We start from the raw sequence: 7,358 nt of genomic DNA, 5'->3' as shown, positions 1-7,358 counted from the left end.
GCTCACTCTGGCCATGGTTCCTCCCATGGAAGGTGGGGAAGCCAGAGCCTGCCCAGGTCCTCAAGGAAGATAGAGGAAAAGGAGGGAGGAAGCAAATGGAAGAAACAGTTGTCAGTAGGGCCATCCCCATTCCTGGTACCACATCCCCAGGGCCCAGACAAGTCAAGGGTGGGAGTCCAGCCCCGGGGCCCCTGATGAAGTTTGTGGCCCAGGGCCTGACTTCATTCTCCATGGAGGGTCCCAGACGTGTTCCACCCGGTGTGCAGCAGACCCCGCAGCCCGGCCCTCAGGCAGCTCTGCTTTCACCAGCTAAGCACAAGGGACAGGGTGGCCACCTCCCAACAGCCCCGCGGCCAGAGTCAAACAGGCACCCGGGACCAAAATAGCCATCAGATGACTGCAGCGCTGGCTGATACCTTCTGCCCAAAAGCAAGCAGCTCAAGCAGATGCAGCTAAAAATAGTGAGAAGGGCACATGCCCCTTGGAGAAGGAGGAGGAGGGCGGCCAAAGACAAACAGGATGAGGTTGCTGCGCTCCTGTTCTGCTGAGGCCCTGGTGTCCCAGCCCCAGGTAGCCCGGCGGAGCCTGGAAGCTGTGGCCCACCTCATCTACCTGCTCCTGTTCAAAGCCAGCTACTTTCTGGAGCAGGCAGAGGTGATCCACGTTCTGCTGGGGCACTGGCCGCTGGAGGAGTTCAGGCTGAGCGCCCTGCTGGGGCCCAGCACAGAGCATCCAGTGGACCTGCGGGACCGGGCCTGCTGGGCCTGCCTGGAGGCCTCTGTGCAGGGCCAAAGGCTGGAGGTGGCTGCGAATGGCCGACCTCACAGGAATCTGAGACATGCAGGTGCAGCAGTGCGCCTGTGGGAGGGCGCTGGGCAGGTGGGGCTGCACGGAGCTGCTGTGCTGGTGCCAGCTGCAGACAGAGCCCTGCACAGATCAGAGGCCCATCCAGGTCCTCGCTGATCTCTTTGTCACCGATGGCAACTTCAAGGTGGTGGTGCAGGCCCTGGGGCCGATAGGCCCCACTCCCCTGCAGCTGCACTGCCTCTCCTTCAGGGCGGACAGCCTGGACCCTGGCCAGCTCCTACACATGCTGCGTCTGGCGGGGCTCCAGGAGCTGCACAGGCTGGAATTGGTACACAATGTGTGGCTGCATGCAGGCCACGTGCAGCAGCTGCTGACCCAGGTGGGCTTCCCCTGGCTGGCCTCACTCACCTTGCCTGCCAAGGCCTTCGACCCTCCCCCTGGCAGCCCCCCAGCCCCTGACAGTGAGGACCCCTTCTTCACCTCCATCTCCTGGGAGCTCAGCCAAATGAGCCAGCTCAGTGAGCTGAGTGTGGCCTTCTCCACGCTGACTGGGAAGATCCAGAAACTGCTTGGTTGAGTCTGTAGCAATAGCACGGACAGCCCCCAGCATCCCAGTGGAGTCAGGATCACACAGGGCCTCCTGGGCAGGTTGAGGATGCACTGAGGGGCCATAAAATGGGACCTGGCCATGAGACGGGGTTAGGTGGGTATCTCAGCCTGGCACACACCAAGAGGCCAAAAAGGGGCAGGTGTTTAGCATGAACCACACTGTTCATACAGACAAGTGGGCCAGAGACGCCGCCCAAATCCAAGCTCCCAGACACAGGCCTCCTAGGCTTGGCTGTCGGGCCTGTTCCCTCAACCCTTTTATGAATCCAGATTCAAGGTGCAGGTATGGGTGGGGCAGGTGGGGAGAGGTGCTCAGCCCCGGGCCTGATGTGGATGAGAGTCGGTGGGGTTTCCTTGTGGGTGGGGGAGGGGGTAGGAAAGATGCAAGTAGGAACATTTTCCACCATGCAGGGCTGGGCAAAGCTGCAGAGAGCTCGCTGTGGGGTAGATGCCAGGGGCTCCATGCAGGGTACAGGGGCAAGAGGTGGGCAGGAGGCTATCTCAACAGGAGGATGTGGGACAGACCTCAGGACCCTGGACATCCTCTTCACTGAGCACTCAGCCAAGTGACACCAGACCCTGGCCCAGTGTGCTGGAGAGCAGGGGACCAAGCAAGTACCCAGATAGGGGTGCCACTCCTCACCAGCCAGAGCAGAGCCTCACCCCGCAAGCTGTGCATTTACTGGTGCCGGCTGCCCACCCCACCAGCATCAGGACTCAGCAGGGTCCCAGGCAAGGCTGAGGCTGGGCTAGACGGCTCCGAGGCCCTTCCTGCCCTAAAACTGTGGGCTTCCTCTCTCCACTCAGAGGGAAACCAGTGTTTCAGTCCCTGCCAAGCCACACATCTCCCCCTCCAGCAGACACGGCATGCTCAGCAGGGAGCCAAACATGTCCCCACACTCAGAGCACGTGGCTCATTGACAAGACGGATCTGCCATTCTAGCCGCTGACGACAAAGCCAGGCCTGTTTTCAGGTGAAGGTGATTCTTCAACCACAGGGACACACAGTCTCAACGCCTCGGCCCTCCCACTGGGGCCACAGGGCGGCCACAGCAGCCTGTAATGAATAAGTGTGGCTGTGTTCCTATAATGCTTTACCTATGGACACTGGCATGGGAATTTCATATAATTTTCACATGTCACTAAGTATTCTTTTGATTTTTTCAGCTATTTAAAGGTGTAAAAACCATTTCAGCTCTCAGGCTGAGCTTAGGCAGTGGGTGGATTTGGCCCAGAGGCTGCAGTCTGCTGGCCTCTGAGCCAGGCTCCATCGGTCTGCACCCAGAGTCCCCCTCACCAGTGCTGTCTTCTCACAGAAACCTAGGGACCCCGCTGAGAGTGCTGGACCTGGCCAACTGCTCCCTGAACCACGCGGACATGGCCTTCCTGGCGGCCTGCACCCACGCCACCCACCTGGAGGTGCTAGACCTCAGTGGGCACAGCCTTGTTGACCTGTTCCCCTCCACCTTCTCCAGGCTGCTGGGCTGGGCCGCCCCGACACTGAGGGTCCTCACCCTGGAGGAGTGCAGCATCCAAGACAATCATGTGGGCACGGTGGGGCTGGCACTGAGCCCCTGCCACCGGCTCTGTGAGCTCCGGTTCCTGGGGAACCTGCTGTCGGCCGTTGCCCTGAGGCATCTCTTTGCCGCTCTCTGCGAGCTCCCGGAGCTGCGGTGCATAGAATTAATTCCTGGTTCCCAAGGACTGCTACCCTGAGGGTGCCGCCTACCCCCAGGATGAGATGGCCATGTCCAAATTCAACCAGCAAAAATATGATGAGATTGCCAGGGACCTGCATGCACTGCTGCTGAGGGCCGGCAGGGATGACATCCGGGCCTGCACCCCAGTCTTCCGAAGCTTTGACCCAGACATTCAAGAAACGAGCAATGAATTTGGAATGTTCTTGCTGCAAACTTTCAAAACTGCTCTGGAGAACTTCAGAGCACTGGAGCAGATGGAGTACGGCCTTGCACAGGCCAGGGCGAGTCTCACACCACAGCTGCCAGGTGGCCTGGGCTGCACATCTGCTCCAAAGCATTACTTAACGAATGCTGCACGCAGCATCCATTAGGGTGCCAGCGCAGAGGAAGCTCTGGCTTCCAGGAGTCACCCGAGACCACTTTAGCGTGAGGGCAACTCGCAGCCAAGCCCTAGAGTGGGAATGCTGAGGGGTCAGCAGGAACACCCCACACAGAGGTGGGCATCAGAGAAGCATTGAGAACCAAAGCTCAGCATGGGGTGGGTGCTCAGAGGGTGGCTAGTGCGAGGCTAGCAGGAGGCAGGAGGATCAGTGCCGGCCCATCACAGGACTTGGCTGGGCTGAGCAGAGGGAGGGGCAAGAAATGACCAGATTGCATACCTGGCAGCCTCTCCAGCAGGTATGGGAGGCAGTGACGTGTTTGCACACTTAAAACCTCCAGTCCAGCATGGGACAAGGGATTTGGTTTTTAATGGCTCCTGTTTGATCTTGGAAGGTGTGAGCAGCAGGCTTGGGCTCTGCTGGCACAAGGCTGAGCCTTAAGGCGCAGGGTGGCTTCTGTCCCTGGAGGGAAGACAGTAACTGTGAGGACACTGTCCCCCATCTCCCACCTCCAACAGGACCCAGACCCTCTGCTTAGGCCCAAAGGAGTCTCCTGCATGGTTATTTGAGTCCTAGCACTTGAAGGGTGGTTAATTTCAATATTGGGACTTTGTTTCTACCAAGATCTGACTTGTGAAGGGTTGGGCATTATGATTACATACTAATAAAACAGGTGGTGGCTTATTGAGCTGTGGCTTTAATTTCAATGCAATTCAGAATTTTTAAAAGGACCCGAGTCTGAAAATTAAGTGTTTTCTGAAGGTAAAGGCCAGCTCTTGAGGGGCCAACCCCCCACCTGAACCACTGCAGTGGAGGTGGTGGTCCTTGTGTGCACATCCGGTGTCCCGCCAGGACACCAGTGCAGGGCATGTGAGCACTGCAGCAGTGCGTCTGGCCTCTGGCCTTTCTCCACTGTGCCCATTCCCTTAGGCCACCCCAAGGTCTTGCCTTCTCACCGCTGTGAGGTGCTGGGCACCCACTGAGGTCTTGGAGGGGGCTGCCTGGGCAGTGTGAAGGGCTCACATGCATCGGGGTTCCAATTCTCAGGCTCCCCACTGATGTTCCATTCAGGCTCAGGCCCCAACTCTTCGGCATCACAACTCTGGCATGGGACCCATCAAGGCTTTGGGTACACTGCTTGCCATTCATCACCCTCATGAGAGGCTTGGTTTCCCTGAGGACTGCAGGAGGCCACTGCCTGCAGAGCTGCCACAGAGGCCTGTGGCTCCCTCTGCACACCTGCAGGGAGGGTCAGCTTACAAGTCCTTTTCTTTTCTCAAGATTTTCTGTGAGGCTAACAAAAGACACCCCCATTTTTCCCCCTCCCACTCCATTGCAATGCCCAGCGCTGTTTAGCCCAGGGGTTCCCAGGCTTTGCCTCACTCAGGAGAACCGTCAGGACAGAAGCTCAGGAGTGGTTCTGACCCTGAGACCCAAGAAGAGCAGGCTGTTTGCAGGGAGAGATCAGAACACACGCTGAGCTGGGAGCCAGGAGGCCCACTGCCCCAGAGTCCCTGGTGGCTGTTTATTCACCATTCCTGGTTCCTCTTTGAAGTCTGGCCTTCATTCTCCATTATCACCCTGAGGCTTCATGAGCCTTAAAATAAACCCCCTTGTAAACTAGCTTGAACTGATGAATTCTGAGCTAGCTTGACTTGATCTCTGTTGCTCACAACCCGGGTCCTAATGTAGAGAGAATCAGAGTGGCTGTTTCTGTCATTCCTAGGATGGATGAGAGTTCTTCTGGCATCAGCCCCTGGAACCCAGTTCAGACATGTTGGGAGAACCTGTCTCGGGTGGACCAGGCACGCCAGCAGGCCCATCTAGCTGGCCTCCAAAGCTGAGCTGCAAGGTCCAGCAGGACCCAGGAGGGTGCATTTCCACCTGCAGTACCACTTCTGCTGTTCATGTACACTTATCACAGATTTGCTTTTATGCAGTAAGACTGAGACAAAGCCACTAATCAGAAAGCCTTTCCTCTCCTGAGATGATCTCAGTAAATTATTCAGCTATCAGACTTCATAAAAAATTCAGCCTGGAATGCATAGCTACACATTGTAATTAGATACTTTTCTCTTCTCAAGAACACAGTTTTTTTGGTGATGTTTCTTCCCTGTCATAATATCACATCCTTGGTACAGTGTTTGCAATTATTTTGTTATCATTAAATCAACACTATCTTCCAATCTATCTATCTGTCTATCTATATATATATATGTATATATTACACAGAGAAATACATGTAAGAATTCTATAGCTATCCCTATGAATTTTCACAAGGGGAAAAAGGCTATTGAACACATGAATTGACTATATCACCTCACACAGTAATAGCCTGCTCCTCATTTTATTTTTGGAACGTCCAGGTCAATCCTGATACCTTCTAACTTTACACCAAAATAGAGCACCTGAAATAGGTACTTCCACAGGAAGCCAAATTAGAAAACAAAATCTGTCCCCTGCCCCCTGCCCTAAAGCCCTTCCAAGCCACTGCAACCTCATCCACAGTGTGACATCACCAAATCAATCAAGAGTACACCCACAAGCAATGGCAACCTCTCTCTACAGCAGAAAAGGCTCCCTCCAGGGGTGAGGACCTGTCTCCTCCAGGATCCTGTACCCCAGAGCACTCTCCTCACCTTAGGGCTCAAGGTTTAGGTGTCTGAGACTTCAGGGAAGGGAGGGCAAATAATGTTTTACACTAAAGTCCCTGTGAATTCTGCACACACATCAAATAGCTCTTGGGCTCCAAGTCTTTGTCCTAATTATACAAACCATTTTAGCTCAGTACTGTTCCACTACAATCTCACTTTATCTAGACTCCTCTTGGGACCCCTGTGAAATCATTACAACATGCAAACATTCCAAAACTAACAAAATCAGTTTTAAAAGGAAGAATGGCATCAAATTAACCCTAATTAAACTTGCTAATGGAAGGCAGCCATGCCACACAAATACAAACTGCCCAGTATCATTTTCTATAGAAAACTGGTCTTCCTGCAGTCTCAAGCCGGTATCTAAACTGATCTGAATGATCTGAATATGTTTATCTAGCTATTCAAGGAGGCTACACTGAAGCATGCTGGGCATTAGAAAATAGGGTAAGAGTTAACAATTCACCTTGAAAATCATTTAAATTCATTTACTAAATGGCTGGCTGTATTTTAAAGACAAAAACAATAGAAAAGCATCAAGTGGGCTATCCAAGGCAAATCAGTGGCATGACAGGAACTAGAATACATCCCACTCTAAGCAAGGGTGTAAATCTCCAGGAAATACCACCAGAGAAACTTTTTAGTCCATATTTACCTGAAGAAATTATGCTCAGATCAAGTGGTGGCAGTGCAGCAGGAAGACGGCACTCCAAGCCACGAGAAGCATTCTGAGCAGAGGCCCCAGGACGTATTGGGTGACTTATTTCAGCTCTCTTAACTGGCTCCCTGATCTCTAAAATGGCATCAAAGGTTGGAAACACATGCAAGCATGAATTACATAAGCTTCAGTGTGTGATACTCAACAAACAGCCTCTAATCATTACTACCCCATAATTAAACGGGTTTCCTTTAAGTTTAGTATTTTAGAAGTGTGTGTTACCATACAGACAGGATTCAAAAGCAGATGGACCTTCCCCCAGTCACTGCTAGACCGTCCAAAAACCTCATGGAGGGCACCAGCATTCTGGAGCCAAACTGCCTGGGCTCATCCCGGCCCACATTACCCACATGACTTCACCAGGCTGGCTTTCCCTCACCTGCTCTACTTCCCTCATCCCTGTACAATGAGGGTGCGCAGAAGAGATCACACAGCAGGCCTGACACTGAAGTCCTTTCAAACGCCTGCTCACTTGGCTGACTCTTGGCTG

At 53.7% G+C, this 7,358-nt stretch overlaps 1 pseudogene; it reads left to right on the top strand.

Moving 5' to 3' along the window:
• The first annotated feature begins 395 nt into the window (after window positions 1-395).
• On the top strand, window positions 396-3,487 carry LOC130679501 (leucine-rich repeat-containing protein 14B-like; annotated as a pseudogene).
• The last annotated feature ends 3,871 nt before the right edge of the window (window positions 3,488-7,358 follow it).

Source organism: Manis pentadactyla, chromosome 1, assembly GCF_030020395.1.
Source record: "Manis pentadactyla isolate mManPen7 chromosome 1, mManPen7.hap1, whole genome shotgun sequence".
In the NCBI taxonomy this organism is placed as follows: Eukaryota; Metazoa; Chordata; class Mammalia; order Pholidota; family Manidae; genus Manis; species Manis pentadactyla.
This window is presented reverse-complemented; position numbering and strand designations above follow the sequence as displayed.